The 25,845-nt window shown below is 39.1% G+C and overlaps 1 long non-coding RNA gene across 13 annotated transcripts; it reads right to left on the minus strand.

Moving 5' to 3' along the window:
• On the minus strand, nt 1-25,812 carry LOC104910357 (uncharacterized). Of its 13 annotated transcripts, none has more exons than XR_014882544.1 (7): nt 25,681-25,812; nt 16,472-25,572; nt 13,446-14,024; nt 11,610-11,789; nt 10,663-10,750; nt 2,681-8,496; nt 1-2,355 (listed from the first exon to the last, which is right to left on the minus strand). It is a non-coding gene; the product is annotated as an uncharacterized LOC104910357 (long non-coding RNA). The 13 variants fall into 13 exon arrangements; XR_014882540.1 differs by lacking the exon at nt 25,681-25,812 and having other exon boundaries at nt 16,472-24,171; nt 25,203-25,405; XR_014882545.1 differs by lacking the exon at nt 25,681-25,812 and having other exon boundaries at nt 16,472-23,640; nt 24,087-25,405.
• Nucleotides 25,813-25,845: the final 33 nt, after the last annotated feature.

A 25,845-nucleotide genomic window follows, 5' to 3' on the forward strand; every position in this document is an offset into this window, starting at 1 on the left:
TAGGAGTACTAATAAAACTTTTATTAAATATATGAAACAAATACTGATTGAATTTAAACTAACTAAACCAGATAAATCTCTTCACTTTGGAACACACTCCAATCTCTGTTATCCATTTCTCAAACCCAGAGATTCTATATTTTCAGAGGTCAGTCTTTCTGACTTTCCAGGGTCCTGCCTACTTCTTCTGACTTCAGTCAGGGTAACTTGAACATACGGACTAATTTACAAAAAGCAGTCCCCAATGGAACACTGAACTACTTCTGAAATATTTTCTCTTGCAATGTGTCACTGAAAAGAGCATTGTGTGAAATGAAGTCCTCAATATCTTTGGAGTTTCCTACTTATCTTGTTCTCAACTTCACAGAAATGTCACACACAAACTAAAGTCTACAGTCTTTTTCTTTAATGAAGCCATCTTTCTTTCTAATAATGTCGTTTGTTTGTTGGTTGATTGGTCAGTTGGTTCTTTTTTAATATGCATTTACTCAAGAGATCCTCGTTATTACAGTAAAACAATAAAGAAGTTGAGGATTGGGACTTCATAAGTTGTTCTCTACATCATACATTTGTACAAATATGTTGGAAAAAACATTTCTGTTTGTGTTTGCACTGGAGACAACAGATTGTAAATATCCAAAGTATGCATCCACTCAGACCTCATATATAGAGCTTACCTGAATTTTGTCATTAGCCTTCCAATGAAGATAAAGAGCTTAAATTGAGACAGTCTGATTTAACTCAGTGCACATCCTCATAAGATTGTATTGCTGGGATCAGAACAACATGCTGCAACATTGGTTTCAGTGTTGCATGCATTGCATATTGTACATCTGTTATCAATACTATGACCACTTTGCAGCAATCAAAACTATTTCTCCATTCCCAAACAAATTAAAACACTAAAAGATTATTCACTTGACAACAAACATTATACATGTAGTTATTTCTTAATGCTCCTATCATAATTTTTTTAAACTTAATTTGTCAAGTTCATAACTATCACTTGAAACTTGCTGACAAGGAACCTGATAACACATCATATCAAATTCCATTTTACAACTGTTTCCTTGGAAACACAGGCATAAAAATGGGCCATGCACAATGAAACGAAATCAAACAAATTGAAATAAACCTTAAAGAATTTCCACTAATCACCAAATCTTTGCTTTGCTAGAACACATGCAAAAAACAGGGGTGACGAGTCTTACAGTAAAAGCATCATTACCACCACAGTGCTATAGTCCCTACTTGTTTTGGCCCTGATTCATTAAAGCACTTTAGCACATATGTAAATTTAAGTGCATGAAGTATCCAAATGAACGGAACAAATCATGCACTTAAAGTTATTTATGTACTTAAGAGCTGGCTTTGTCTCCAGAGGCTCACTTGTTATTAGCAAGAGTATATATATGTATATACTGCAGGTTATACATACATTTGTAGAAGACATGCTCAGGAATGATAGAAACACAAAATTCTCAAGACTTCATATATCATAAGTTATGATTTCTGATTATTTAAAATCCTGAAAAGATAACTGGATAAAGGTAGAGAGACATTAATATTAAGCAATCTGTTTATATGGATGTATAAATTTTATTTAACATTAAAATTGCATGCCAGCTGAGAAGTGAAATTGGTTTTTTTTTTTTTTAAGTTGACATTTGGAATTTTCTTTCACAAGTTTGAAGTGACTTTATAGCCAGACTGCAGATCATCCGAAAAGAGCACTGTGCTGAGATATTCTGCTACCTTGCTAAAATTTTCCTGCCTATTAAGTTAAGGTCTTTTTTAAAAATCATAAAACCATGACAAACTATCACGCAAACCAAAAAACTTCCTCTTTTTTATTGTAATCATTATGATAAAAATGAGTACGTAGGTTTCTGTGCTTGCACTCAAGATATAGTGTGCCAGATTTATATGGCAGAAGTATCAAAATGAGATATTATGAATGCAGCATTTCTCCCAATAAAGCAGTTACCACACACCCAACAACAATTTAACTCTACAACTCCTTGGATTTAAAAAAGAGCAAAGAAATTTTATCATGGATTGTTTTCAGAATGCCGTGTTTTCCCAACGTCTTGGTAAAATTCATAGATAAGCAAGGAACTTCCTTTAGGGTGTTTATTCCATTTCATCCATCACATGGTCTCTTCTGTCTTTCTCTGATACCTCTGGTTCCGACAACGTACTGACTGATAACATAATTTAATTACTACATAGTATGTTCAATGTATTTCAGATCTCACAGTACTTTGCAAAGGAGATTTGCACTGAGGTGCTTTAATTTCACAGCTTCTTCAAGAGTCTCACAGAGTTCAGACTGTATTGGATGTCTTTCCTGTCCTAAGCGTAGAAAAGAACAGATAAAGCTTAAACAGGCATGTAAAGTGAAAGATATCTCACGTAAAGCTGAAAATTGGTTTCAAATACTGTAGAAAATCAAACCACTCTGTTTTAAGTGCTTAAATTTTACTAATATATTATGTAATAATATATTATTACAAATTATACAAATACAAATTTTGAAAGATGGAGAAACAGTTAATAAATTACTTGAGTGTTCACTTCTTTGGGGGCTGAACTAAATGATCTGAGGTTCCTTTTAACCCCTGCAATTCTGTGATTCTGTGATTCCTCTACTTCTCTGGAGTTTCTTGGTAGTATTTACCTGACATTCCGGAGTTCATCCTCGGTTCTTGTAGAGATATTTTTCAAGTAAGGAAAACAACTTTTAGATGTGAAAAATCATGATAATCATTATTTAAATTTCTCTCTTCCGTCATTATTATCTAAATCTCATCCTCATAGTTTTGGGGCAAAAGTTATCAGTAAAACATCTGCTGGCCCTTGTGGCATTCTCTTAACAGAAGTTAATACATAAGAATTGGAACTAGTCATTTCGAAACTATTTTTCCCTTCTACTTTCAGTTCTCCATTTACTTTCAGTTTAAAAGCAGACAGCCCCACAAAATCTGATTTCTAGAATTTTAGGATAAATTATTTAAGGTGTAAAACATCCAAGATTTTCTTGAAACTGAGTTATTTACAACTAATTTTGTGATCTTGTTTAAAGTAGTACTCAATAATGATTTATACTTTCCAGAATACCTTTAGCATTATTTTCTTCCCAAAGTTTATGGCAAAATTTGTACTTATAAATGGAATACTGTGCATTTTTTATTAAAGTTATACTTAAATAAAATATACTTTGTGCTTTAATTTATCCAGACCTGTACAACACGAAGGAAACAACAAAATACAATTTTAGTGCGTACATTTTCGCATGAATTTTTAGTAGCCAGGAAGGGATGCACAGGACAGTGCTCTTCTCTGCTGCCCTTGCTATTAAATTGAGTACAGTGTTTGCTGACTAAAGGTTTAAGAGCAGGCTTTTGAAACTCTGTTTTAATAAAAGCTATCAGGAATTCCTACCTACTGGAAGGAGGATACTGAAAGCACCTGACTTTAGTATTTTGTAGAATATCTTCTATCCTTTAACTTTACATAAGATTCCATGGTCATTCTTGGAGATCTTCTATGAGCCAAGAGGATGTTAAGAACTTACATACAATACTAGATACTGTCCCATGCTTGAAACTGAGCTCTCTGCATCTTGCCAGAGGAGCAGTCTCTCTTCTTTTTAGCAGGGACTTTCTCCAAGAGTCGGCTTGAGCTCACAGTGGCTACAGGCTGTGCAATGTTTCTATTCACACATTTGAGAAATGCCTGAAGTACCTTGGATGCTAGTAGGTGGAAACAGCAGGCAAACTGAAGATTTAACTCATGGATTTAGTTTGTGCCTGCAGTTATTAAAACATAGATACATGCTTTTCATTTGCACTGAGGTATTTTAACCCCAGCCAAATGCAGGATTTGATATAGACCTGCCACCTCCTACTGGGAGTTTTCCTTCTGGCATCGTGGCTTTGGTTCTCTTTCTAGCTATTGTCAAATTCTGGTGACTACAGTCTGTAATTTTATCCCACTCAGTTGTGCCAAATTGGGCAAATGGACAGTGTCAGGAGACTTGGAGTGATGCTAATAACCTCATGCTGTGTTCAATAGGTATCTGTAATCTTGCAAGGCCTTTATGCCCTCAGAGTAAAACAGCCAAGGCCCCTAGGGCTCTTGTTGCAGATGTAGTTGTACTGAGGTTTCTGTTTGCCTCCTTTTTCTTATCTTGTTTTGTTGTTTTTTTTTTCTGTACAGTTGAGCTTGTCAGGTTTACGAATCATGAGCATACAACATTCGCTGCCTGTGTGCAGGTGCCTTTCACCTCCTAGTCCTGAAACAAGCTGTTTTCCCGCTTTATCTGCAACTTCTGCAGGGAATTTTGGCTGGCAAAAATTCACAAGAGGATCTACAGTGTGGGAGAAAGAAGTATAGACCATCTGAAAAGGACTGGAAAGTGAACCACAGTGCCTACTGGCGTAGCATCATGAATCTTACCATGTAAAATGTATCTTGTGTCAAATGTAAGCACCAGAATTACCCTTTTTTTTTTTTTTTAAGAAACATTTCCCTTCCTACCTCTCCTTTACATAATCTCCCTCTTCTCCTTTTTTTCCCTTATCTCCCAATATTTGAACATTTAGCTAACATTCCCACCTTAAAAAGAATAATGCACAGTAACTGACTAAGTCAAAGGGCCCTAAATTATCAAAGAAATGAAGTATTAAAATTAAATCTCCCCAAAGGTTGTTGATTTCTAATTTTATGTACAGAGAGGAGGGGTGGAGGGGAAGGTTTTGCTTTTCCCTCAATTCTGCCATATTGTCTGATTCACAGCCGGAGACAAACTGAAATGGCCATCTGGTTGGTGTGCATACAAAAGGAGTGGTTTGCCAGACAAAGAAAGTACCTTTTATCATACAAAGCAATGCATCTCTTCTTATAAGACCTCCATTCTTTTGCCTCTGGTGGAGCTGCAGGTAGGTAAGAGCAGGCTCTACCTACCGCCCAGATGTAGCAGCTGCTGTCAAAATATGGATGCAAGTACCTGATGTTCTAAGGGTTCTGATACATTTGTAACATGAAATATACCACTGTCATCAGGAATATTTTCAGCTCCTAGTTTCTGATTTTAGATAGACCATTCTAAGTTCACTAATTTGCTCCCACCATAGGAGCAATTACAGGATTTTATGTTCAAACAATTAGAAATCGGGCTGAGACCACTGTGAAAATTGACCTTTCCAAATGGGGATATGGTTACAGTGCTTATGGCATCAAATGTGAGCATTTTGTGACTGTATAATCCCATCCACAACTCTATATCTCTAGTTTTTGTAATGGTAATTCTGGGTCCCCCTGCACAAATGAAAGAAGTATATGCAAAGCATCCCCTTTTTGCCTGTAGTAACTTTTGCAGTCTAATCCAAACATTCAAATACTTCCAAATAGCCACTTCACAATTCCAATTTACTCTTAATTTCAATTTTTTCCACTGGTACCAGCATACTCCCCTATTCAGGCTGTGCAAAATGTCCCCAGAATTTTAAAAGAAAACTTCACAGTAGAATGTTATGATCACCGTTCCTCTTTCCAGGTGGTAGCTGATCAGAGTAATGTGAGACATTCATTCTAGTTCACATGCACAAGATATCTGCTATGTTTATGAATTAATCTTTTCCCCCTCTACGAGGTACTTTTGGTAGATGAAATTCATTCATATGTATGAAGTACTGGCACTGTTGTTTGAAATTCATCCTTTATTTCAATTTTCTCATCCTCTTTTTCCATTGAAATCTCCTGCTCTTGCTAGTGGACTCTACTGACCTCCTCTTAAGGGGGTATTTCATTGCCTTTGCTGCAGTGATAACCATGGAAGTAGAACATCCCATTTCCCCATAAAGCTGTCTGGGGAACTGAAATGGAAATTACCCTGAGCTGCCAATGGAAGAGACTCCACTCCTGAGATTGGGTTGCTCTAGGTTGATATTCCCTTCCTCCTGATTTCCTTCAATTTTCAAAGATTTCTAAAGAAGATTCAAGTAGAATGCTTTTCTTACTATTAAATGGCCTAAGCAGAATGAAGTTTAAGAAAATGAAGCAAGCAGACAAACAAAAGGAGGGTAAGGAGTGATCCTGGATTTCTAGGCATAGCTGGAAAGTTCATCTCCCTGGTACGTTGCAGGCATGGCAATATTATTAAACGTTCCCCAGGCAACGTTGCTAGGTCCCAAATTCTGTATTTTTCTTCCAGAAAACAAAACATTTTCCTTTTCTAATCAACTAACCCCTCCATCAATGTGTAACAAAATAACCGGAGTACATTGTACAAAAGCTGTTTAATTTCTGACAGTTACTGTCGTATTTATGCTGTCATGATGTAAGGTCATATTAAACTAAGGGACAATCAGTTTATGTGTTGATCATGGAATCTGGGAGTGTAATTGCTGCAAAAATTTTCTAATAAGGTTTTAAAGGTTCGATACATTATTTCAAAATAAATGTGCACAAAGGAGATCTTGAAAGATGTTACTGAAATGTAAGTGTCAGTCATGCAAGAAGTAGAGATTTAAAAACAGACTTTGTATTCACAGGTCCATGACATGAAGTTCCTATTTGGAATACAATAAAAGAACATTCAAGGACAAAAGCATTCCCAGCCTTAAATTTCCCTTACTTCATTCAATTATTTAAGAACCTATGTGTTTTCCTTTCTCATGACATATGAAACGAATTTCTGCATATTCACTAAATCTCTCTGTAGGAGAAAGACCTCCAGATTTCTGAGCCATGTAGCAGCAAATTTCCTTTGGACCTGACTTGTTCTTGGTTGATCTAGTACATTTGTTTATTGTAACCCACAGTGTTCTATGTGACATGCATTAGATCACGCACTAAACAAAAACCATTTATGATACTCAAAATAGCGTCTGAAGGTAATTTCATTCATCTTCTGGTACATGAACCCACTTGAGTGCCTTTTTTCTAGTAGGAGACAAAGCCTTTGCAGTGGACTTCTGAAGTTCAAGGCAGGAGAAAATACGCTTTGGAACAAGGGCTCTCCACAAAGTAATTGCAGACTGAGGCTTTTCAACCAAATTACCTGACCTGGAATTATCTTTCATAATGGTAAGTGCAGAGCAGTCTTCCCTGATGCTTTTGTTGTGAGCAGCACACAAGTCAGCGCAAGAAACAGACTGCAAATAAAACAGCAGAAGAAGATAGTCCAAAGAATGAAAACTATGATTTAGGAAGACCTCAACTTGGGTGGTTGCTTGTGGCAAGTGCATTAATTTTCCAAAATAGTTTCAAAACCTTAGCATTAGAATGACTCAGTGTCTCACTACACATTGGTTGGTTGCCATAATAAAGTCAGCTATTGGGATGCTTTGATATTTTCACACGAAAACCTCAATCTTATAGTGCTATTGCCTGCTCATGGATTCCTTACACTACTGTATTTGTACTGTCCTTCAGACTGTACCGGAGGAAATGTCCATGCAATACTCAGATGTTTCCCTGAGGATGGACTGAACACCACCAGAACAGACAAATGTGAAAGTTCCAGTTCTGGGACAAACTGCTCATACACCTGGTCTACTGTGGTCCCTGATACCACATCACAGAAAAAGGAATGCAAGACTCTATGACCGCTAGTCAAACAGAGAGGTTAGATGCCCCACTTGTTTTAAAGCTTCCTTCCCATTCTCTCAACAGATTCTCTTAATCAGATCCAAGTTTGCCAATTTTTTTCATTCAGTTCCCAGAGAGCTGGAGTAGCAAAATACCATTCTGGCTGGTGAGAATGATGGTCTTACATCAGGACATTTTCTCCTAGTCTCCTGGTGTCTGTGTGCTGGTGAGAGAAGGCATAGTTCTTCTCTTGTGCATGAAAAAATGTGACACGGTTAGAGAGAAATGGAGTTGCCAGTACAAAAACAAAATACTTAGTTGTTTATTTTGCAGGCATAAAATGTGCAAACCAGCAATATATGGTCAGCTACAGGTGCAAGATCAGTCAGATGGAACAGGAAGATGGAGTTTAAAATGTGCCCCGTGTTCCTCACCCAACCGGAAAAAAAAAAAATAATAATAACAAAAATTACATTTGATAGTGCTCCGTTGAACAGAGGGATAAGTGCAGGGACTTCTTGAAATCTAGAGAAGATACACTGCCAGGACAAAGGAGTCTGTAGAATATTTAAGGAGTTACAAAGATAAAAACAAGTAGCTGGAAAGGCTAAGGGCGATGGGGACATTTTAAAATGTGGTGGTAGAAAACCCAACATGCACGCGAGCAAACTGAGAAAGACAGTGACCATCTGCCATGCCGAGTGGGGATGCAGCCATCCATCCACTCCTCGTACCGACACAGCCCCGTGGCGGGTGCTGGGAAGACCTTGGGGCAGGACCCCATGGATGGGAGGAAGGCCATCCTTCTCTTCCTCTGTCATCTCCCATCACATCCTTGCTTCAGCCAGGCCTTCATGAGTGAGCTTGAAAACGGAGGCAAGTAGCATTAATTCAGCTTTCCTGAAAAAAAAATGGAGTGAATAAAGTCAAGGATAGAGTAAACCTACTTTCACAAGATGGAAGTTAGGCTGGTGGCTTTTGGGGCTCCTGTTGGTATGAATGAAGGCTGAGGGTTCAGTTTGCTGAATATTTTGCAGGGTCTGGCTCCCGATCTGATGCTGAGTCACCTCGCCAGGGTTCTTGGGCACTTTGCAGGATTGCACCCTTATGGCTCTACCCGGTAAGCTGTTGTGGCAAAAAGACTCAAAACATGGTGGAACAAAATGGGGAAACAAAAATCACTATATTTAGCAGTATAAAATTGTGATTAAAATCACTATATTATGCAGTATTTTTAGCATAAATAGGAAAATCCAGCACTTAATACACAGTGCAGGGTTCATTTGCAGTCATATAATAGCTGTCAACTAATGCCTGATAAACCCTGCCTAAATTGGAATTTTATGATATCTATTTTATTATATATCTATATTTATTCTGACAAAAGTTGTCCAAACTTGTCCAAAAGACTAGGGGTCCATTTTATGTGCCTGGGTGTCCAAGCACCTGCCAGCTGTTTGTCCCTTGAATTGAGGACATCATGTTTTCAATTTCCTTCAATAAAGCTATGAATCTGGCAATTTGCTGGCCTGCTTCAGCTAAACAGAAAGGACAATTTGAGAAAGATCATAGTTCAGGCTCAGTCAGACGGAAACGATTGAAAACAGAGAGCTGGCCGCTATGTTTCCCCAATGCAGCTTGCTGTCGCAGTTTGACTGACAAACTGACTTTTTTGAGGTGCTCATGCCCATTTCAGTCAGAGTTTATTGAAGGTGATTTTGATCTTCTCCATGAGGCCACAGCAGCGGCCATGCCATCTGTCACCTTGATTGCATCGTGGATTCTCTGGAGAGAGTGCGATGGCTCCTGATCATTTACAGATTGTGCTGCTTTCGCCTCCATAAGGACCACATGCACAGAGCCAGATGGTGAACATACACGCTTATTATAAGTCTTTATCTCTGTGCAGGAAGGAGAGGCACCATTAGATCTCCCTCAGGAGCTCCTCTCCTCTCTACCGTCATGCTGCTCTTCGGCAAATACAGTCTTCTTCAGCTGTCATCAACCTACCTCCGAAAATTAAAAAAATAAACAATAATTCCATCAGCATGGGCACGAGATGTACGGGCTCTGCCACAAAGCAGCCCCCCCGTGCACACACACACACAGACACACATTCGGTCACTCCCGTGACTGTCAGCTTTAGGTGGAAACAAGTTTGTTTGTAAAAAGACAGCCCGCGTGCAATTAGGAGAGGCTTCTTTGTGAAAATAAAGCGATGCCGTCCTGGCCACTCTTGGCACATTTCGCATTCAGCCCATCCTTTCTTGAAAGCAAAGACCGAGCGCGCAATCGCTATTTTCCAAAGGCAGCTTTGTGTCTGTGCCTGTGCTGCCCGGGCTGCTCCTATCGGGATCTGCTTCGGGATGCTATGTGCCACGGTCGTGGGGCTGAACGGAAAGGCAATTCTGCCACATGGAAATGGGGGCAATACCAGAATTGTATCAATGCTGGACCGCTGCAACAGCTTTGTCATCCTCTGGCTGCAAAGAGCCACCCGACAGCATCTGACCGTGAGGGAGAGGGCAGCACCTGCAGTCCGCGTGCATCTCGGCTCTCTGTGTCTGTGCACCCAGGTGTAGGGTCTGAGTGCTTCTCCCCTAGTGCTTCTCTTTGCATAGCAAACACCTCATTGCTGGTAGCAAACTTTTACTTGTCCCTGGTTAGCTGCATTTTTCTCTTTAAAAGAAAATGTAATTGTTAAATCTTAAAATCTCAGCAGAAGAACCGTTGCAGGCACACATTTCTGGGCTCTGCCAAGCACAGAGCATCCTTCAGAGCGAAGTGCTGGCCTCCTTCCAACCCCAGCGTCTTTTCTGAAGCACATTGAGATTAATTTGTTTGTTTCTTTCTTAGAAGTGCTTCTTTCCCGAAGACACGATGTCAGGGAGATATGATTCAGAGAAGAGACCGACACATTCCAAAATGCTAAGAGAACTTGTTAAGGTGACTATCCCAGAAATGGAAAAAACATGATTTTTTGTTTTTTATTTTTTTAATGAAAGAAGAGAATGTTCTGGGGTTTTTGTTAAGAAATTGATGATAGATTCAGATAGCATCACTTACATTGATTATCCCTTGCTCTTTTCCTTTACGTTCATTCCACTGTTCCCTGTGATTTCTCTTTATTCATACTCCAGTTGGTAAGGAACTTCTACTGTGGAAAAAACACAGTTTCACTGCTGTGATTCTGTCCCACTTTTCCCTTTATTCAGATTGTGTGGAAGAGAAAAGCAGATTTTCTTAAAAATATTAAATTGCTTCATAAATGAAAATGGGTTTCAATTCTAGCTTTGGCAGCTCATACAGGTTACAGTGAATCTTATTTTTCAGCTCCAGAGTAACACAATATTAAATATCATCTTTCAATTTTGTCAAAAATTTGTGTTTTAACATTTTTCTGAGTTCTTCCCCACATTTTGTATCCTGAATGCTATGGCATCAAAAGGAAAGGGAAAAAAAAAAAAAAAAGAAATTTCTCTCCATAAATTAGAAATAAGTTTTTAAATATGGAACTAAATAAGGGAAAACATATATGTATGCTTACTGTGTGCTAAGATCTCAAGCATATATTCAGACATTTTATTTGTTGTCCTATAGTTTTGCTTAGGCTACTGTCTGAAGTTGGTGTTATATTTTGTGAATCTGTAATTCCCCTAGAAAAAAAAAAGTCTCACTGGTACTTAGAAGTGTGGGACATAGAGAAATCCTTCTGGCTATTAGCAGTTACATCTATCTTCTATTGTCTTGCTTTGCCCATCCCTAGCGTACCTCCCCAAATTAGGCTACCATGTGGCTATCTTGTATCTCCTCTGTGGATAGAATTTTATATTGTGCTCAAAATCTCTGATTAATCTGATTAGGCCAGTGAGTGACTAATCCTTTAATCTCCTCAAGAGCACTGTTATGTCTGCTGCGTGTCAGATTTGTAACTAGTAATCAGTTAAGTAAATGCTAAAAGTTAAGCAAAAACTATTTTGGACCCATTTCAGCATCTGCTTTTCATTACTGACCTTTAAAGTTAAAACTGTATGGAGAGCAGGAGTGAAAATCAGAAATTGCCTGTGGAGACAGCTCTGCTGCTGCAAGCTGTATCGGCCACCAAGGACCAGTCCAATGCTGTTCCTCTCTTCTAAGTAAGTGATTCAATTACAAACAGGTAGCTTCCCTTTGCTTTCTTTGTTTCTTTCTCTCTGGAAAGCAAATAAAAAACATGCTCTCTGTATGCTTATAATTCAGAATGAGAATTCTATTGGCAATTAATTTTCAACTATTTGCTTTACACTTGCTTTTCATTACAGTCAGAAATCTTTGCAATCTTCACCTGAGCAAATACAGGCACCAAAAAAAAAAAAAAAAGAAAGAAAAAAAAAGAAAGAAAAGAAAAAAGAAAAAGAAAAAAAGTGTTTTGCCTTAATAAAAGGAGACTGTGTGTAGAAGGGGAATTTGGGGCAGAGGAAGGAAAAAAGTGCAATCTTTGTAGAAAAAAAAATGTGTAGACCTATTGCTGGCAGATGTAAAAGCATCAAGTCAATATGGTAACAAGGATCAATATGCCCTCAGGCAAGATATGATTATGACAATGCTGAATGCATGTATAAATTTACCACTCCAACTAGCTGCCTAGGAACAAAATAAATTCAAAGCAACCATGCAGAGAGGAGTCAATCTTGAGCCTGATATCCAGCTCATAAACGTGGCCATGACACAAGGAGACATTCAGACAGGACAGGGGATCACCTCCAGAGGAGCTGGGCCCTAGTGTTGCCCACTATACAGTTCCAGCTCCACGTTCCCCACAGAAAGCACAAGGTACATCTAGCCTAAGTTCTGCAGCATCTTCTTTCCCCAGACTGGTTTTACGTTTGCAACTGTTGGCATGCAGACTGCAGCTTGCCACCCGAACAATGAGGGCAGTGCCCCAGCCATGGAGCACTCAGGGTGAAATTCGGGATGAAGTGATCTTACTTGCCCTTTTTGTGGAGGTATCTGTGAGGACTGCACAAATCTCACAAGGTAGTAAAACTACCACAGATTTCTGTAAACCAACCTATATTGTGTCTTTTCAAGAAAACCTGAGATAAAGAGCATCCATTAATTACTCTCACACTCACAAACCAAACATTGTAGTACAAGAGGTTTTTTATTCTTTTTATTTCACAACATTTTCAGATGCCTTTCTTTTACCTTGACGAAGAAGAGAGAGAGTCAGGTAAACACAAGAAATATCTAAGGAGGAATATGAGCACAATAGATTTTAGGCCAGATTTCCCTTTGGATGCACAAGCTGAACTCCCACAGATTTCAATGACAGCAACACTGACAGCAGTAGGAATCAGGCGTACCCATCCAAGGGTATGATTTGGCCCATAGCGTATGAGGGTTGTCCAGCTCATGGAAGCAGTGAGTACTGCATTACAAACACTGCCTCTGTGCAATGTACTGGGGGTTTGAAATGGTCTGTGGTGTTTTCTATGCCTCTAAAATGCATTTAATAAAGATAGCCAAGGCTGCTCAAATCAATACCTGTTGAAAGAACAGACTCACTAAAAGATGTAAAGTTTGTTGGAAAAAGGTTATACGTTTAACAGGTTTCTACTTGAATAGCTAAACAACCCTCATTTTATAGCCCATCTAAAGCCACAGTGCATCCACTGGGGAAAGACAGATTTTTCCCAGCCTTGCTTCCTAAGCTCATCTTTGCAAATGTTTTCTATCCTTGCTTGCAGCGGTATTATTTCACCTTGTCAATGGTAATGGCTCATATAATTATGACTTTGTATATGAGCTGAACTCCCAATGGATGCCGGGGCTCTTATTATCCTTAACCTCTGGTGGTAAACTCTCACCTCGGCGGAGTGACTGGGGATCAGCAGGTGGCTGAGATGAGAAGGGTGGTCACGCAGGGCCTGGCAGCTGATGGGTAGATCGTTAGCACTGATGGAGTGCAACCACCAAGGAAGGGAGACACACATAGGTCCTTTGCTCCAGTTCTTCCCTGCTGAGTGGCATCACCAGAAATTGGTTGCAGCAGAGCCATCCTCTCTAGTGCAGTTTCCTGTATTTTTTCATTGCGGTGATTTTGTTGGCATCTCCCATTAAATTAATTTCCACTCTTTGTCCAGACACGCTGGACAAGAGATTACAGAGCTCTCGCTAGCATAAACTCTTCACTTGGGTGTGAGATGAGGGATGCTATTTTCCTTCTGCATCTTCCCCCTCAGTCCCTCAGACATGCCTTCAACATGTACCACTTGAGTGCATTGGTAGAAGGAAACGACAGCTCCCCAGGGCAGACGTAAGTCTTCCTCCTGGCTATAAATATGGTTTGGGAAACTGGTGAACTTAACATGGCCTGGTCCATGTAGCAGGCAGAGAAAAGGGCTGTTGCTAGGAGGGACTGGTCCTGATCCTTTAGTCTGGTCTAGCTGAAAAGTCATCGAGAAAAACAGGGAAAACATGTTGTTTAAAAGTATTAAATGCAAAGCCCTGAGAATTATTTTTTTTAAGATCTGCTGAAGCTTTTTTCTTGACAACTCTTTGTTTAATTTAATGCCGAGTTTCTTCAATCCTTCTAAAATATTTTTTCCTTCTTATGTCTAGACCACATATTTTGTATCTCTATACATTTATATAGCAATGTAAAGCAAAATATAGCAATATAGAAATGTAGCAATGAAAGATTTCTATATTCTTTTAATGCTCCACCTCTTCCAAACAGCAAGGAGTCATCAAAGTCCACCCAGCACCGTAAATTATTTCAGCTCACTTCTAACAACCTGCTTTGCTCATTCTCTCCTCATTTTGTGCCTGATGTTGCCATAAGCCATATGGAAAGTGGAAGAGACCCTGTAGGGTCTTTTCCCCAGACACAAATAGCATAGGGACCAAGACAACTGCCCAGAAACAACTGTATCTGTGCCTGTTCCCAGCTTGGGTCGCTCCTGTCTGGTATCAGCAAGTATCCAGGAATACCTGCAAGAGACTGAGAACATATAATCACCTTTAAGGGAACAAGGACAAGTACAAAGAAAAACAGTGACAACCAGGAGCACATCACTGGATAGGAGTGAAATGCAAATCCTGTGACTATTACTTCCCTCCAGAATTGAACAACCACAGGGGGTGTGATAAACCATCTGTAAAACTTTCAGAGAATAAATTTCATGTCTTAGTCTAATTTCTTCCAGTCATATCAAATGCAGAGCTAAGTGGGGATTTTCTTCCCCAGGAAAATTCACAAACACTGAAATTGTGGAGCTTAGTTAACAGTTATCCAGACATCTCAGATCTGACCTGTGTATGGAGACCATCTCTAGTTCCCTTGAACCTCTGGCATTTTTCAGTCACAGTGCATGTGCTGGTAGGTTTCAATCCTGATTAACAATTCTGTATTAATGTTCCCACACAAATCCTGTTTCCCTGGAACTATGGAATATACACTGAATTTTGTTTTATAATACTGAACATAAATTACATGCACAGTATGGTAAGTGAACACTGAAGCAAAACCTGCAGTGATTTAAGAGCCAGAATTTAACCAAAATATATTCTCATCCATGTGGGCAAGAAAGAGCCAAAGCCAACAAAGAACTTGCTGTTTTTCTCACTTGGACATTGTTGAATTTGAATTCATGTGTGTCACCAGAAAATGAAATCAACAAAAAGTAGAGTCTGAATCATTTTTTTCACACTATTAAGGATACAATGACCTTTCTGTATAAGAACCACATGCTAATGAAATTGTTGATAGTCTAAATATCTCCAACACAGAAACAAACCAACTAAAGCAACAAGAAGAATGAAGTAACCAAAGTGAAGCTATAATGACAACAGTGACCCATTTGAGTATCATTATCTGCATGAGACAGATCAATTATATAAATCTAGATAGATCAGTCTTCTAGGTCAATTTAAAAAATATACAGTTTGATGCCCCCAACAAAACCAGGAAATTAGATGATGCATATTTATTTAGGGTTTAATTTATTTGAAATATTTCAATATGATTTTTTTCACTGTTTTTCTTCCCTGTCTACCTCCATGTAATTCTAACACCGCACTGCGCCTCTTATTCCTCATTTGAGAATGAAGTGTTCATGTCTGTAGTACACAATGAGATAGAGATAGCCTTACAAACCATTTGGGGATGAACACATATATAATATGCACTGCCTTGTGCTTTACAGGGGAATTAATAATTATGTCTTTAGATTGCTTTATGCTTCCCTTTCCGTAATGAAATTAAATCACCACCACTGGTGCATCAAAGCTTGTTTGTTTTCCTATGATAGAACTTCCAACATAACTGCCAAAATATTCCATGATTTCTTTTCTCAGAACTTGCCCTCTTCCAAAGCACTCATCATTTCCACCAGCCTTTCCTCTTCAAACGTAACAGCTGCAATTCTTCTGTACAGATGAAGACAAGAGGGGAGAGGGGAGAGCAGTAGGTGCAATAGTTTGTGTTGATGTGTGGTGTCCATATGGACATAGTATAACTTAACAGTAAGGCTTTTCTTTACTGGATTTGATCCTGGCCCCAGGAGTCAAACTCTAGCTGTTAGGGGACTTGTTGTAAGTAATGGTCATTTGTGTTTCATAATTATCTTGAATAAACACAATTAGTTCCACATTCTCTGTTTTCTTCCTAAGGCATCTGTAAACATTCTGTACCATTCTAGCAAATAGCTTTTGGCAATCATTAAAAAAACAAAAACAACAACAACAACAACAAAAAAAAAACAAAGCAAAATGGTTCTCAGTGGATCCTTTTAATTTATTCTAAGGAGCATGCCCAGAGGAGCAATGAGACCAAGTAGAAAATAATGACAAAGGGATATTATCTTTCACTTAGTTAACCATTGTAACTCACTTTGAAGAATCTCCAGTCGCAGTCCTCATGTGGTTAAATTAGAACATGGACTCAAGAGTTTTCACTTCAGGGTTTCTCCCATAAGTCAGCCTAATGTCTTTGGTATAGAAATAATGTAGGCATCTACTTCCATTCTCACATTCTAAAAGATCTTCAGCAAAGCTGGCCAAAAGCTTTAATAAAACAAAGAAAAGGAATGTAGATATTTTTAAATATATCCATGCAAAAATCTGTGCTTTTCTTAAAGCTACAGACGCTCTGTAGCCTTTGAGCACTGAGCAGTTTACTTCTCCTCTCTGTGCCTCATTTTCCCCATCTGTGAGAGAAGGACAGATAGCATTTGCCCACTTTTGTTCTTCTCTTCCAACTGAAAGCACTGCAAATTCATAGTCACGCCATCGCCAAACATAGTCCTTAGTGGCAACCCATTGCCCCTTTTATTTACGTACAGTTAAAATAATAGAATAATATTTCGTCAAGATAACGGGCTCCTTTTTTTCAGTTGCATATTAGGAAAACAGAAAATCAGTAATCCTTGCCCCTTAAAAATGAAGAACTTTGCCAAACAAACAAAAAAGCAACAACAACAAAAACCAAACAGCTTATTAAATAAGGAGGAGGAGGCGTTGCAGTCATTGTTCTAGCAAACAGGCAGTTAAAACTGGGTGGAAAGTGTCAATTGGTAAAATTAGCTAAAAAGTTAGTTTGAGTTTTTGCCCTACATTTGGACTATCAAAACTGAGGCAAACTTTTCAAAGCAAATTGCTGAGGATTGCCAAGTTAACAAGCTGTTCTGTGCTGCAAGGGACATATTTATGGACATACTTTCGACAAGACGTACCTAGTGCTACCAAGCTGTGCTGTACTAAAGAGCAGTAAGTATCAGATAAACTGATTTTTATTTTTTTTTAAATAAAAGATTTCACACATGAGGATGATTAAGCACAGCTCAAATATTCAGAATTGTACAAACTAGCCCTCCCCTCCAAACCCACCCCTCATTTCTCTTATAATAGCGTCTAAACAAAGCAAGAGAAGCCAGGGAATTCAAACTTAAGGTTATTTCACATAATTTTATAATCCATGAACTTGTGAAGAAGACATTGTACAGTTAATTGTGGATGAGTATGAGGTCTTCTGTGGGAATTTTTATTTTAGTAGGATTGTGTATGGCACCTTTAATGATTTTTCAGAGTATGCCTTTCAAATATATCAACTTCTCCTGCCTTAAGAGATTACTGAAGATAATTCTAGCCTACAAGACAAACAAAGTTAATAAAGCAAGAGAAAATACCCAAGAAAAGGCCTTATTTCTAGTCTCTTTTATAAGGAGCAGAGAATTTCATGGCAGTTCTCTCCAAATCCGATCTTTATCACTTGTACACAGAGGGCCAAATACACTGAATTTCTTTATAAGTTCCTGCTAAGGTAGATTGTAACTCTGGGTACAGGATTGTTTTACACACCCTGGTTCCTCTATACACCTGTAGCCCACAGTCAGAGTATGGTGATAGGTTTTATTTTACTTCCTGCTCACAGAAGGCTGAGGTCTTTTCTGTTATTACCTGTGCAAAGAACATAGCATGTGGAGCGCACCCATTCTTGGGAGGTCACCCAGTAACCAACCATCATACATGTAAACCCATCAGTGGTGTTATAAAACATGCCAGAGAATGCCTTCATGGTCCATAAACAAAAATGATTCTAAAACAACAGATTATTTGCCTTCAATCTCCTTTGTATACCCTGGTTTAAATTGGAAATCTGGTCGAATAAGTAAATCATGTCTATGAACTTGTGTCAAAGTTCACTGGACATTTTGCGTCTACTTATGTATCTTGAAATGCCACGGACTAATTTTATGAGGTACAGGGCAAAATACAGCCTCTTTCCTAGGATAATTTTCAGTGTTAGTAGAGACCAGTTTTCCTCTGCGGTGCTCCCTGAGAGTCAATATTCTCCACAGAAGTGCAGGAGCTCCTACTGAAGCTTATTCAAACCAGAACCCATGTCACTCACCAGGAGGCAAATCCAAGATTTAAAAAAAGTAGGAGAAATTGCATTTTTCTCCTATAGATTATTTTTTTTCATGTAACCTTAAGCACATTTCTGAGTAGCTGCTGTCTCCCGTGTCATCTATACATTGGAAGTGTCATATAGAAGAATCTGCAGCTTTTTTAGAGAAGAAATACTTATATTCAGAGCACCTTTTTTAATACTTCTGAAAGAAGTGTATCTATTAAAATTTTCTCTTATTCAACAAATAAGAAGTTTAGTTTCCATTATTTTAAAGTACAAAGTACTGAGTAGATTAAATAGGTGCAAAAAAGGCGGTTGAAATACAGGATCACAAATAACCAAATGTAATCTAAATAAGTCATCTGCATGCAGCACAAAAAAACAAGAACACTGCAGAATGTTTTCTCACTTTCTTTCTGGACTCCTACTGTTCCCAAAAATGATTTAACATTTACCTTTTCTTTAAGAATAACTTCAACCTTAGGGGCTCTCAAGGATATATATGCCAATTTATCCATTTCAGACACAACAGTATCCCTCTCTCAAATATCTGAAAATGAATTCATTTAGTGCCTGTAAGTCAGACTTCTTTTTAAGTGTGAACTCGAGTTTTGGAGGATTTTTTTCCCTCTAGTTTTGGTAGAAGATATTTAAGCAGAAAGAGCAGCTTGTTTCCTTGACAGCAGAGAACCAACTGTTTTGGTTTTCTTTGTTCCATGTCTGTTCAACATACTGTATCCATAGAAATAGCTGCTGTCCCAGAAGTTCAAGCATTTTCTATTATATATACCCAAATAGGAGGTTAATGCTACCTTAACTTTGCAAATTTCCCATTTAAAAAAAATCACAAAAATTAAAAAAAAAAAGAAAAAATGTTGAAAAAAGAAAACGTTGGAAAGAAAAGCAATGTTGTACATTCTGCATGTTTTCTGGTTTATATTTAACATTTCAGAAATACCAATATTAAGCTAGCTATTTGAGAAAGAAGGACAAACATAATGCATCCCTTACAATGCACGTTGGTAACTGGCTGTTACAAAAGAAACTGCTACTTTTACTGTTTTTAGAATCACATAACTTGGTAAACTGCTTATTTAAGTGTGCCGAGTCTCTTTGTTTGTAGCAGTCCTGATTCTTCGCCAGATATTTTCTTCTACTTCAGAAGTGAAGAAATAGAAAATCAGGTAACCTAGGTTTGAGGCACTGGAACAGGTTGCCCAGAGATGTGGTGGATGCCCCATCCCTGGAGATATCCAAAGTCAGACTGGACAGAGCTCTGAGCAACCTGATGTAGCTGTAGGTGTCCCTGCTCACTGCAGGGGAGTTAGACTAGAAGACCTTTAAGGGTCCCTTCCAACTCAAATGATTCCATGAGTCTATGAGGTTTTATATCTGAGGACCAGACTCACTTCTAAGACAAAGTCATAGCTGATGAGGGGTACTCAGATGGAACCCATCGCTGTGTCTCCCTCAGCTTCCCTTCTTTTCGTCCTCACACACCACCCAGCTCACGAGGAACACCACATCACCTGCAGCTTTTCGCAATCTGTGAAATGAGTGGATAGACATCTTGAAGATGGAGACTGGAAAATCCTCAGCAAAGATGAGCATGGAAGCATCTGGCTACCTTTTTTTCCCCTAGAATGATATCTTACGAAGGTGTTTCCCACCATGAAATGTTCTGTGAGGAAGGAAGACTTTCCAGAGAGCTATGAAACAATGAGGAGGAACATGACACTGAGGTTATAACTAGCATAGGTTTGTCACTTTTGCTTCACATCCTTTGCCTGTAGTTGCTTACAACACACTGGGTGTGCATGCATAAACCACAGAGGCAGTCCATACCTTCCAAAACAGCAAACTACCCTTCAGGTGTCAAGATTCTCTACCACAAGAACAGGTGTGGGGAAAGGGGGTAGGAAAGAGCTGTGCTACACAGCTTAATTAAATCACAAATCACCCACTTTAACCCAGAACAGCCTACTTTTCCTTTTTCATCCAGAAACGAGGACAACTCGCAGCGCTGTGCTGCCCGGCGCAAGGGAGCTCTCTGGCAAACCCCAAGTGTTTGAGCTAAGAGGGGGCCTTGCTGCAGGGCTGGGGGAAGTGTGAGCCCCCTGCCCCTCCTGGGCCATGGAATATAGATGAACTGTGAGAACAAGCAGCCGGGCTTGTTCCCGTGAGCCGCCTGCCTGCTAGCTCTGCCTCTCTGTGTGTATGCATACATGTGTGTGTGTGCTGGTGTGGGTGTAAGTACACATTTGCAAAATGTAAATAAATATAAATAAGCAAGCACTCGCGTTTCTGCACAAACATCTATGCAGACACACAGAACATGAAAAGAAACTACGATGAAGTAGTGTCATTTTACTCCTGGTGCTCCCTGCGTATGAGGGGAAATGTATGGGCAACGGATTTTTTTTTTTTTCCAAGCGTCAGCTCAGCAACATCACAAAGCCTGATTTCCAACATGGCCTTTGCAGAATTGCTTTTATCACTTTCTCTCATTGTGTCCTTATGTACAAGGGTAAAGACTATTCTGCTGCATCCAAGTGCAGTGTGCTGAAGGGAGGGTGAGCAGTGGGGAGCCGTGCCTGTGCCACTGTCCTTTGCCTGTTCCTGATTCCATGGCCTGAGGCAATGGTTTGCATTTTTAGGACAACAGCCGGCTATCTGCAAGCAGGAGACCACTCGTCAGGCTTCATTACTGCACACAAAATGACACTAGTGAGCCTGTGGTCACAACTGTGCTTATGGTGCGCTGAAAAGCCATTACATCTCATTGCAACAAAAAACTGCACGAATGTACAGGCTGACCAGCCCCATAAATTGCCAAAAACCTGACAGATCAGCTTATTTATGCAATGTGGTACCTGCGGTACAAGTTCTGGATAAAGGCTATAGTAAGAGACTGGAAACTAAGAGATCTTTTCATCAAAGTTGTTATATTTTAATAGGCAATGCTCCTGTTTTCTTTATTGGGTACTGAAAAAATAAAGAATTTAATTCTGCTGCATGTTTGCAGCATTAGGCATGGTCAGCTGAAGTGTCTTCCTCTTCTCCACATTATCAATCCGAAACGCATTGTTAAAATCTAATGATCAGCATTAATGGATTTTCATGTTTGATAGTGTTATTTTTCACTGTTTAATTTTTTAATATGGATCACATAAATGTATCTGATATATAGCATTTTAACTTAACCATAAGTGAACTCGCTTCTGCTACAATTACCAACATTGTTATTTAACTTGGATAATGACTGTATATAATCATTTTGCATGTAAAGGGTAAATCTGAAACAGACAAAGAAAATGCAGCAATTGGGATTCTGGAACATTCCCTTCCACAGGAAACTCATATCATAACGTGGCCAGTATTTATTTATTTTGCAGTTAATTGGCACTCATTGATGAGAGCAGGGAACAAAAGCACTGTGAGTCACATTCTGACTGCGTGTGTATGTGTGCATATGGTTGCAAAGGGAGAAAGGGAGAGGGGATAATTTTGTCCTGGGGAAGTAAAATTTGTAGAGAGATTCTTTTTTCTCTGCTATAATTGGGGAATGCAGAGAGGCTCTCAGACTTGCAGTTTTTTTTCAAGTAATCTTACATCCCTGGCATCATTTGGTAAGCTCAGGTGTAAGAGTGTAAAATAACTCAATATTGTTGATGGGCTGTGTTGGCGCATTCAAAGTGTAAACAAGACCAACATCAGCCTTCATTATTAATAAAATTGTTGTACCAAAATTCACATGTATTTCCCTTTCCTCAAAAATACTCCTCTTCATATTCTCATATACACATGTTTAAAAGCATACATGGTTATGGTGACAGGGAGGAACTCATTTCTGTTGGCAAAAGTCCTCACCTCGGTGTTAATAGATTCTTGCAAGTGCAAGGGTTTGCTGTAGGTCTTGCATCCAACCTGTTAATGGTCATCAGAGGTCTGTACAGCAATATTCTATATTACTATATTCTACTGCAATAATGCCTGACCTTCCAGCCCAGCTCTCCACTTTCTCAAAACGTGAAGCATGCTGGGTATGGTAACTTGGAGGGGGAGGGCAGTTCTTTACAGAAAATACTTCAGGGGACTCAGCCATGTGGATTGAACTTTACCTGGAAGCTGCATTAAACTTTTTCAAGGCCTCTGGGTTCAAAAAATGTAGGATGCTGTCACACTGATTAAGTATCTGGGTCTTGACAGAAGGTCCATCAGCTGTAACTTTGAAGGCCACAGATATGATGATGGAAGTATAAAAGCAGCCCATGGACTTGTGAATGGTAATGCATTACTTTAAAAAGATTGATATATTGTCACTGTAACACCTACCAGTAAGAGAAACTAATCTACCAGAGGTTTTTCAGCATTCCATCATCAAGTTTCTCCTATACTGACTCTTGCCACTGATACTGAGTTATGTGGCTATAGGCATGCTGTAATGTGCTTTTTCCCAGCACATATAGAGCAACACATACAGGTAATTGCCTTCAGCAGCTCACACTGGAGTCAGTAAGAGGCATTTTTATTGAAAACTGCAGGACTGCTTTGTTGCATGCAAAATTAGGGATCGAGACTCCACGAACTGGGTACCAAGGAAGACCTATTTGTAATGCCAGCATCATTTTTGTTGTGATTGCTTAAGCCTGATCTCGCATAAATAAATACCATGTTATTCACAAATAAGGCTGAGGTATAACATAGTCCAATACACGGAAAAAACAGACCAATCATTTGACAGCTACAATTCTGGAACAACAGAGAGACAGAGCACATAGAGGTTTTTTTGCTTCCTATTTACAAAAGGAAATTTTATAAATAACTTTACCCAGGGAAGTGGCTTTGAGCTGGACTGTGACCTAAGAATGACATTATACAACTCTCTTGGTATCATCAGGTGAGTGCACATACTCCTGGTGAAAGAGCCTCCCACTGGTGAGCTGAAGGTCCTTGCCCTGGAGGAGAAGCAGCAGCAGAACAGGTACCTGGCACTAATCAGCAGCACCATGAAGGGGGCAGTAAGATTTCTGTTGTTCTGTGTGTGCCATCTGCATGATACCCTGTTTTCTCAGCAGCGATGTGAGCTGACCCATTTCCTTTACATATTGCCTACATGAGTACTGCCCGTTTTGGTATCCCCACTGGCTCTGGAAGGAAATAGCAGAAACAGCTTTCTATATGAGGGAACAGGAAATAGGGGCCAGCATGGTCACAGCATCACAGTGCTTTACAGCCTAATTACTATATTAATTAATTCCAGCAGTTTAAATATAGAGCATTTAATGCACTGAAAAATACTTCAGAAAAGCTACAGGTATACAGACCAGAAGAACTATCAGCCTTATCAGTTCTAAAGATGAAACCATTTGTCCACTGTATGTTTAATAACATCACAGATAGCGTCTGAGTATCAGAGTAATATCAACTCAGTGAAGCGGAAGGAATACCAAAAACTGGTCTTTTATTGCCATCCAGCTGTAGGACCTCCTGGAGTGCAAAATTAGGGAGTTTAAAAGTGTTGACAACAGTAACGAATACTTCCCGTTCATATGGTGCTGTGCATTGCATTTTAAAGGTGCTGCATGTATCTTACCTGAAAAATGAACACAACATCCCAGAGTAGGAAGAAGTTTTCAAAGAGATGAGGCAAACTGAAGTAAAAAGCAAGTGAAGTGTACCTGCATACAATAAAAGCAACATTTTCTGGGGCATGCTGAATAGTCTTTCCTAAGCATCTTCCAATGAATCTGGTGCTCTAAAACAAGTGCAGCTGAACACAAGACCAGCGATAGTTAGGGCTCCTTTCATAGTTTTGCATCATCATTACCTTCTGGCATCTTTCTTATCTTCTTGTATAGTTTGAGATGCATTTTTAAACAGCTTTCTGTCACTATTTTATTAGAGCATGTTGACTTTTTTCTATGTCCTGGGGATCAAGCACGGGTGCACAAGGAGATACTATAAATACTAGCTATGTTTCTAACATTGATTAGCTCCAGTGCCTCTGGAGGCACTACAGACAAGCCAGCAGCTAAGCTCAATGTCTGCTGTGGGACTGGCACATTACAAGAGGCAATCACTGCCCAATACTTCAACTCTGTAAGCAATGCAAGTCACTATAGCTGCCCTTCTTCCTAATTTCATTTGTTTTAATTATTTACCTTCTAGAACAGTAATGCCTCAAGTTACCACTGCTAGAAGTTAGCAGCAGATAGTTCACAGTGCCTCATAGAAATCACTAGTAGTTGGCATGAGCAGAAAGAATCCAGAAGAACAGAAAACAGATCCCAGATCCAGGGGATCTCTCCATGCTCCTGATTCAGCCTCTGAAACTCTTTCTGCAGCCAAAAGGACTTGCTGAATATTTGGTTTCAGTTTTCTTCTCATCCGTACCCTTAAAATTTTTAATGCTGTAGGGATAAGTGATTGTTACACTACCTACATAAAAGAATGACACAACAGTTGTGCTACAGAAAACTCAAATATGCAGATATTTTAATTTGCTTTAAGTGTGCCATCTGGAATATCACAATGAACTATTTACTGCTGCTCCTATATTTAAAACTGGTAGGCTACACTTAGAGCAGCTGTTAAGTTAATAACCAGTGGGGGACAAATTGATATATAACTTAATATGCCAGTCTTTCAAAAGCTCTTCTAGTAGTTCAATTCTATTACAATTTCAAGATTTACATAGTCATAGCCTTACCATTTCTAGGGTGAATCTCTTAGGACTCACTCACTGAGCTTCCGAAGCCCAAGGTATCACCTTAGACAATCTAAACTAGGAATACTGTGTTTGCCAAATACCCTGATATGTTGCTTTTAAAAATCTCACAACACATGAGTTCCAGATACATTTTTTTTCAGCAGCACAAAAATTATTCCTTCTTTCCCTTTTCCTTTCTCTTCTTTTTAAGTCACATCACATAGGCTTCATTGCTGTGCTCAGTTTTTCACTCACAGTTGCAATGAAAACCTGCTGAAGTCAACATCACAGAAATGTAGCCCAAGATCCATGATTTCTGGCTCCAAATACTTAATTCTGTCATCGTTCTTCTCTCAGGGCACTCATCTCCCTCCACAAAACAAACATGGGGCAAAAATCATATTATGAACTGGATGATCATCATGCTGCCATGAATGTATAGATTTGTTGTCTTTAAGACACCTGGAGCCATCTTTACCTCTGCTCCACACTGCCAGGACCTCAAATGGATGTGCAGAGGAAACCACTACTACCACTATGTCATGGTTTTATATATTTTTTTTTGTTTTGGTTTGGTTCTCAGTATTCCGCATCAATACATCATGTAGTATACTGGGAGTTAAAGTGTTAATGCTCCAATTCC

The sequence above is a fragment of the Meleagris gallopavo genome, chromosome 3 (genome assembly GCF_905368555.1).
Source record: "Meleagris gallopavo chromosome 3, MGAL_WU_HG_1.1, whole genome shotgun sequence".
Classification (NCBI taxonomy): Eukaryota; Metazoa; Chordata; class Aves; order Galliformes; family Phasianidae; genus Meleagris; species Meleagris gallopavo.